Source organism: Eschrichtius robustus, chromosome X (genome assembly GCF_028021215.1).
Source record: "Eschrichtius robustus isolate mEscRob2 chromosome X, mEscRob2.pri, whole genome shotgun sequence".
Classification (NCBI taxonomy): Eukaryota; Metazoa; Chordata; class Mammalia; order Artiodactyla; family Eschrichtiidae; genus Eschrichtius; species Eschrichtius robustus.
Window position 1 is genome coordinate 54,049,135 of NC_090845.1, and position 7,584 is coordinate 54,056,718.

The window sequence follows — 7,584 nt, forward strand, 5'->3', positions numbered from 1 at the left end:
GTGATAGCTGCATCATGAAACCCATCCAGAGCAATGATGAGTCCCTCAAAATTGATGCTTAGTCTATTGGCTTCTTCACACAGTTCCTCTTCATCATCGGTGGTAATGAATGTTTTTCAGAAGAGTCTACCTGCCCCTAACCTCAGCTTATTCTTCTGCTTTGGCAGTGAGGTTTTAAGTCTGATCTAAAGAGACAACCAATTGATTAAATTGGTGAGATTAAATGTCTTAAAAGAGAAAATGCTAAGCAAGGAAACAGGATCTCATTGACAGAGGAACGCCTGCAGACATTTGAGCCTCAAATAAAATTCGAGTCATTTGGGGCTCTCCAGGGTATATAGAAACTCGTCAGAGACTATGTGTAGGCTCCTCCTTCAGTCAGAAATGTTTCATCACAGCAAACTAATCTCATAAATTTGGGATTAGAGACCCAGGATACAGATCTAAAAAACAAGACCCCCTTCTCTGAGGGTGTATAGTGTAACGGGTGTTTATTATGGAAAAGTTATTATTGCAGCCCTGACTTGGGAGGGGTTGCATCCTAATCTGCAGTGGTGATGAGAGAGAGATTCCCAGCAGAGTAAAGGACAGGTATTTGCAAAGGGACCGCAGAGCCCGCAACAAAGGTGAACCAAAGCAGCAGTCATAAGTGACATTAGCTTCACAAATGGAGGCCTGGCTTAGAAAATGCCAGCTCTTTTGTGTGCTTGGAAAAGGAGAGGAAATGAAAAGGACAGAAAGAGAAAGGATAAAGAGAAGAAGCAGAAACGGAATGATAAGGAGGCTTGGAAACAACCTTTTTGATCGGCATTTGGAGGTGACTCTGCAGAGATGCAGAAATTCAGAGTTAAGTTTGTAAATAGCGAGTAGCAGAATTATGATATAAAACAAGGTAATGAAGTGGAAACAAGGATCTTATTCTGTTGTCTTGGGTGGCAGGTGTTCACTGTCCAAGGTCATCTGCTTGTTCTGATGTTCTCGGTAAAGCTGTCCTCTTCTTGTAGTGGAATGCTTTGATGGTATTCCCAGAAGCCTTCAGTTTAAGGTTTCTGGTTAAAGTAGAAATACCATCAGTCTGAGGTCGATGTTTTCTTAGCTAGGAGACATGAACCCAAAGACCTACTCCTTGTAGCTTGACTGCAGTGTTGGCCATAAAGGGCAACTTAATAAAAGGCCCTTCCAATGAGGCTCCAGAGTGTTGTTTTTTGTTTTTTATTTTTCCGGTGTCACATTAAGGATACGAAGACTCTTGGTTTTAAGTTATGTACATACTCGAAAGATGGCTCTGTCAGAAGAGTGGCTTATACCTATTGGGAATGAGTCTGAGCATACTGCATTAGTCCCTTATGAAATGTGGCCGTATCTGCTTGCAACAAAGTGGAGTCTAAGACAGAGGACATTATGTCCAATCTCATTTTGTCTGCCTGTGACAAATTCGTAAGGTGAGAATCTATGATTGGCAGAGGGAGATGACTGGAAGTCCACTGATACCAACAGGAATACCTTAGGCTCTGGTGGTTGTAAGTCTTTAGAGAGTTTAGGAAGTTTTAATTTTAAAGTGGGACCATTGGTAGTACCCATGGTATTTTAAAGTAGTACCATCGAATGTATATATATATGTGTGTGTATACATATATTCTTCCCCTCCCCCCCCCCGAGTATTAAGGATGGTAAGGATGGCGTAGCTTTTGGCCAATGGGCAAGACCTTACAAATTCCTTAATTATGGTCTCAGTAAAATGAGTACCTCTGTCACTAGAAAGATAAGTATTCCCCAAGTAAGAAAAACACAAATGTAATGGATTTTCTAGCCAAGGTAAGAGCTATTACCTTTAGGCAAGTGGAAGCTTCTAGCTATCCAGAGGAAGGACAGATAATTGTGGGGAGCTGTGTAAATTCTATTTGCAAATATTCAAAAAGTCTTGAGGCTGTGGCGCCTGTCCATGTGCCATCTTCACAGATTTTCCAGGTTAATGAGTCTTGCAGGTTCAGTATGCACTGGGGATATCCTATTCTATCCAATTAAAAATTTCCCGCCTACGTTGCCCCAGAATAATTTTCGAGTCAGTTTACTTCATGGGTCATGGTGTGCACGTTTTTGTTTTTGTTTTGTTTTGCTTTCCCAATCTCCACTTCAGAGGGTCTTGGAGAGACCAAAAGGCTGTCTTGGTGACTCTATAACCCACCTGACTGGAGGGTAAAACCAAGTTTCTCCCAATATATGAATTTTTTTAAAAGAAGAACTTGTGTTTGTGATTGAAGCTTGCTCAAAGTTTCATGAAAGTGACCTAGACTAACAAGATTGTGTTTAAATTTGCTGAACCTATTGGGCTTGGGTGAGAGCAGCCTCTTTAGAATAGTGGTCAGCCAAAATGTTCTTTGGCCTCATGGGTTTGTTCCTTAGTATGAGCTTCCAGGTTAAATACATGCCATTCCTTAGGAAGGAGCAAGGCATCTAGTAAAGCTTGTGCTTGCTTACCATGCTTAATGGGAGTACCAGCAACAGCTAGGAAAGAAACCCCAATATTTTCCACAGCATACTGGAATCATGAACCACTCCAAAGGTCTGTCTGCTGCTGTATCTATGTTAACACAGCATGCAATATGCCTTGTGAGCTGACAGACTTGAGTCAAGTCTGTAGGTTTGGCTAGTTGTGCTGACTTCACTTCAGGAAAGAGATTGGATCCTATAAGTCCTTGAGAGGTGATGACTGCATGGCCAGCTGGAAAATATCCTCATCCTGTCTTAAGGCTTGACCCGCCTACAGAGACTTCTATGTCTGAACCGTGTAAAAGAGTTTCAGGGAAATCAGAGTGAGCCAGGGAATGATCTTGTGTTAAGGTTGGACAATCATGAGTGTACGAGTTAGCTAGGGCTGCCATAACAAAGTGCCACAGACTGGATGGCTTAAACAAGAGAAAATTATTTTCTCACAGTTCTGGAGGCTAGAAGCCTGAGATCAAGGTGTCACCAGGGTCGTTTCCTTCTAAGGGCCATGAGGGAAGAATTTGTTCCAGGTGTCTCTCTTTGGATTTTGGATGTCTGTCTTCTCTCTGTGCCTTTGCATCATCTTCCCTCCGTACATGTCTATCTCCCAATTTCCTCTTCTTATAAGGACACAGTTTGTCCCAGGTTAAGGCCTACCCTAATGACCTCATTTTTAATTAATTAATTCTGCCAAGACTCGAGTTATGGTCACATTCTGAGATACTGCGGATTAGAACTTCAACCCATGAATTTTGGGGGGTGACGTAATTCAGCCCATAAAAATAAGGTAATCCCTCCTCTGAAAGAGAGAGTAAGGTAGCCAGAATAGGAGTATGACACCTGTGGACTACAAAGTGTGCTGGAGATAGCAGCTTAAATTCATAGGAAGCGAGTCTGGTGGTGGAGGGATATTAGATTTCTCTCTCGCTGTGTGTCTCCATCTGTCTCTCTTACATCTTGTTTGTCTTGGTCTGACTCTTTTACTGCCTGCTTCTGTCTCTGACTCCCTATCTGGCAGTCTCTGACTGTCTGTCTGTCTGCCTCTGCTTCTATTTCTGTTTCTGTCTCTGTCTGCCTCTGTCTCTTGAAGGCTGCCTGTGTGTGTGTGGGGGGGGGGCGTGTGTTGTCTTTGTGTGCACGCTTGAGTGTGGTACTGTCTATCTGCCTGCCTGCCTCTCATTGGATGTCTCTCTCATTTGATGTCTCTCTGTCTGTCTCCTTCTGACTCTCATTCTCTGCCATTTTCTGTCCCTGTCTGTGTCTGTCTCCCTTGTCTCTGTTTCTGTCTCTATCTCTGCCTTGTCCATTTCTGTCTGTGTCTTTGCCCCCATCTGCTTGCTTCCACCTACAACGTTGCTCCTGTCAGCCTGCCTCTGCTGCCATCTCTGCCCATTTGCTTGGCCCTTTTTCCTCAGTCCGCTTTGTTGGTCCCTTCTCCCACACTGGACATCTAAATGTGAGGGTGCCCCAGGAATATATCCAGCCTTCTTCTCTACCTATACACTTTCTAGGTGATACCAACCTGTCCTGTCCCTCCCATGGTTTAAGTACTATCCTCAGGGAGGACCTTCAATATGGCAGAGGAGTCAGACGTGAAGATCACCTTCCTCCCCACAAAAACTTCAAGAATACATCTACATGTGGAACAACTCCTACAGAACAACTACTGAATGCTGGCAGAAGACGGCAGACTTCCCAAAAGGCAAGAAAGTCACCATGCACCTAGGTAGGGCAAAAGAAAAAAGAAAAAACACAGACAAAGAATAAGAAGGATGGGACCTGCACCCCTGGAAGCGAGCTGTGAGGAGGAAAAGTTTCTACACACTAGGGAGCCCCTTCACTGACAGAGACGGGGGGTGGTCAGGGGGAAGCTATGGAACCAAGGAGGAGAGGACAGCAGTGAGCTGCAGAGGGAAAAGCAGAGAGATTCACACACTGAGGATTGCTGTTGGCCAGCACTCACCAGCCTGAGAGGCTTGTCTGCTCCCCCGCTGGGAGGGGCGTGGGCTGAGAGTTGAGGCTCGGGCTTCAGAGTTCAGATCCCAGGGAGAGGACAGGTGTAGGCTGTGTGAACACAGCCTGTAGGGGGCTAGTGTGCCACAGCTAACCAGGAGGGAGTCCAGGCAAAAGTCTGGACCTGCCTAAGAGTCAAGAGACCATTGCTTTGGCATGTGGGAGGAGAGGAGATTCAGAAAACCAACTAAACGAGCTTCAGGGACCGGCGCAAGCCACGGCTATCAGCGCGGACGCCAGAGATGGGCATGAAATGCTAAGGGTGCTGTTGCAGCCAACAAGAATCCTTTGTGCAAGCACAGGTCACTATGCACACCACCCCTCCTGGGAGCCTGTGCAGCCTACCACTGCCAGGGTCCCGTGATCCAGGGACAATTTCCCCTGGAGAACACATGGCATGCCTCAGGCTGTTGCAATGTCACGCTGGCCTCTGCCGCCGCAGGCTTGCCCTACATTCCTTACCCCTCCCACCCCATGGCCTGAGTGAGCCAGAGCCACCTAATGTGCCGCTCCTTTAACCCCCACCTGTGGGGACGAAGAATGGAAGCCCTCAGGCGACCTACATGCAGAGGTGGGGCCAAATCCAAAGCGGACCCCCAGGAGCTGTGCGAACAAAGAAGAGAAAGGGAAATTTCTCTGTGCAGCCTCAGGAGCAGTGGATTAAACCTCCATAATCAACTTGATGTACACTGCATCTGTAGAATACCTGAATAGACAATGAATCATCCCAAAATTGAGGCGGTGTACTTTGGGAGCAACTGTAGACTTGGGGCTTGCTGTATGTGACTGACTAGTTTCTGATTTTTATGTTTATCTTAGTATAGGTTTTAGCACTTGTTTTCATTGGTGGATTTGTTTATTGCTTCGGTTGCTCTCCTTTTTTAATTACTTTAAAATTTTTTTAAATTTTAATACATATTTTTATTTTAATGAGTTTTTATTTTATTTTTCCTTCTTTCTGCTTTTCTCCCTTTTCTTCTGAGCCGCGTGGCTGACAGGGTTTTAGTGCTCCAGCGAGGTGTCAGGCCTGAGTCTCTGAGGTGGGAGAGCTGAGTTCACAACATTGGACCAAGAGACCTCCCAGCCCCATGTAATGTCCATTGCCGAGAGCTCTCCCAGAGACCTCTGTCTCAACAATAAGACTCACCTCCACTCAATAGCCAGCAAGCCCCAGTGCTGGGCACCCCATGTCAAACAACTAGCAAGACAGTAACACAATTCCACACATTAGCAGAGAGGCTGCCTAAAATCATACTAAGTTCACATACACCCCAAAACACAGCACCGGATGCAGTCCTGCCCAACAGAAAGACAAGATCCAGCCTCATCCACCAGAACACAGGCACGAGTCCCCTCCACCAGGAAGCCTACAAAACACACTGAACCAACCTTAGCCACTAGGGGCAGACACCAAATACAACGGGAACTACGAACCTGCAGCCTGCGAAATGGAGACCCCAAACACAGTAAGTTAAGCAAAATGATAAGACAGAGAAAAATACAACAGATGAAGGAGCAAAGTAAAATCCCACCAGAACTAACAAATGAAGAGGAAATAGGCAGTATACCTGAAAAAAGAATTCAAAGTAATGATAGTAAAGATGATCAAAAATCTTGGAAATAGGATGGAGAAATTACAAGTAACATTTAACAAGGACCTAGAAGAACTAAAGAGCAAACAAACGATGAATGACACAATAAATGAAATAAGAAATTCTCTAGAAGGATTCAATAGCAGAATAACTGAGGCAGAAGAACGGGTAAGTGACCTGGAAGATAAAAAAGTGGAAATAACTACTGCAGAACAGAATAAAAAAAAAAGAATGAAAAGAATTGAGGACAGTCTAAGAGACCTCTGGGACAATATTAAATGCACCAACACACGAATTATAGGGGTCCCAAAAGAAGAAGAGAAAAAGAAAGTTACTATGAAAATATTTGAAGAGATTATGCTTGAAACCAACCCTGATATGGGAAAGGAAATAGTCATGGAACTCCAGGAAGCGCAGAGAGTCCGATACAAGATAAATCTAAGGAGAAAAACGTCAAGACACATATTAATCCGACTATCAAAAATTAAATACAAAGAAGCAAAATTAAAAGCAGCAAGGGAAAAGCAACAAATAACATACAAGGGAATCCCCATAAGGTTAACAGGTGATCTTTCACCAAAACTCTGCAGGCCAGAAGGGAGAAGCAGGACACATTTAAAGTGATGAAGAGGAAAAACCTACAACAAAGATAATCTACCCAGCAAGGATCTCATTCAGATGCGATGGAGAAAATAAAACCTTTACAGACAAGCAAAAGCTAAAAGAATTCAGGATCAACAAAACCAGCCTTACAACAAATACTAAAGGAACATCTCTAGACAGGAAACAAAGAGAAGGAGAAGACTTACAAAAACAAAACCAAAACATTTTTAAAAATGGTAATGGGAACATACATATCAATAATTGCCTTAAATGTGAATGGATTAAATGCTCCAACCAAAAGACATAGACTGGATGAATGGATAGAAAAACAAGACCCATATGTATGCTGTCTACAAGAGACCCACTTCAGACCTAGGGACACAAATACAGACTGAAAGTGAGGGGATGGAAAAAGATATTCCATGCAAAAGGAAAACAAAAGAAAGTTGGAATAGCAATTCTCATATCAGACAAAATAGACTTTAAAATAAAGACTATTACAAGAGACAAAGAAGGACGTGACATAATGATCAAGAGATCAATCCAAGAAGAAGATATAACAATTGTAAATATTTATGCACCCACATTGGAGCACCTCAATACATAAGGCACATGTTAACACCCACTAAAGGGGAAATTGACAGTAACACAATAAGAGTAGGGGAATTTAACAACCCACCTTCTCCAATGGACAGATCATCCAAAAGGAAAATAAATAAGGAAAGACGAGCTTTAAATGACACATTAAACAAGATGGGCATAATTGATATTTATAGGACATTCCATCCAAAAACAACACAATACACTTTCTTCTCAAGTGCTCATGAAACATTCTCCAGGATACATCGTATCTTGGGTCACAAATCAAGCCTTGGTAAATTTAAGAAAA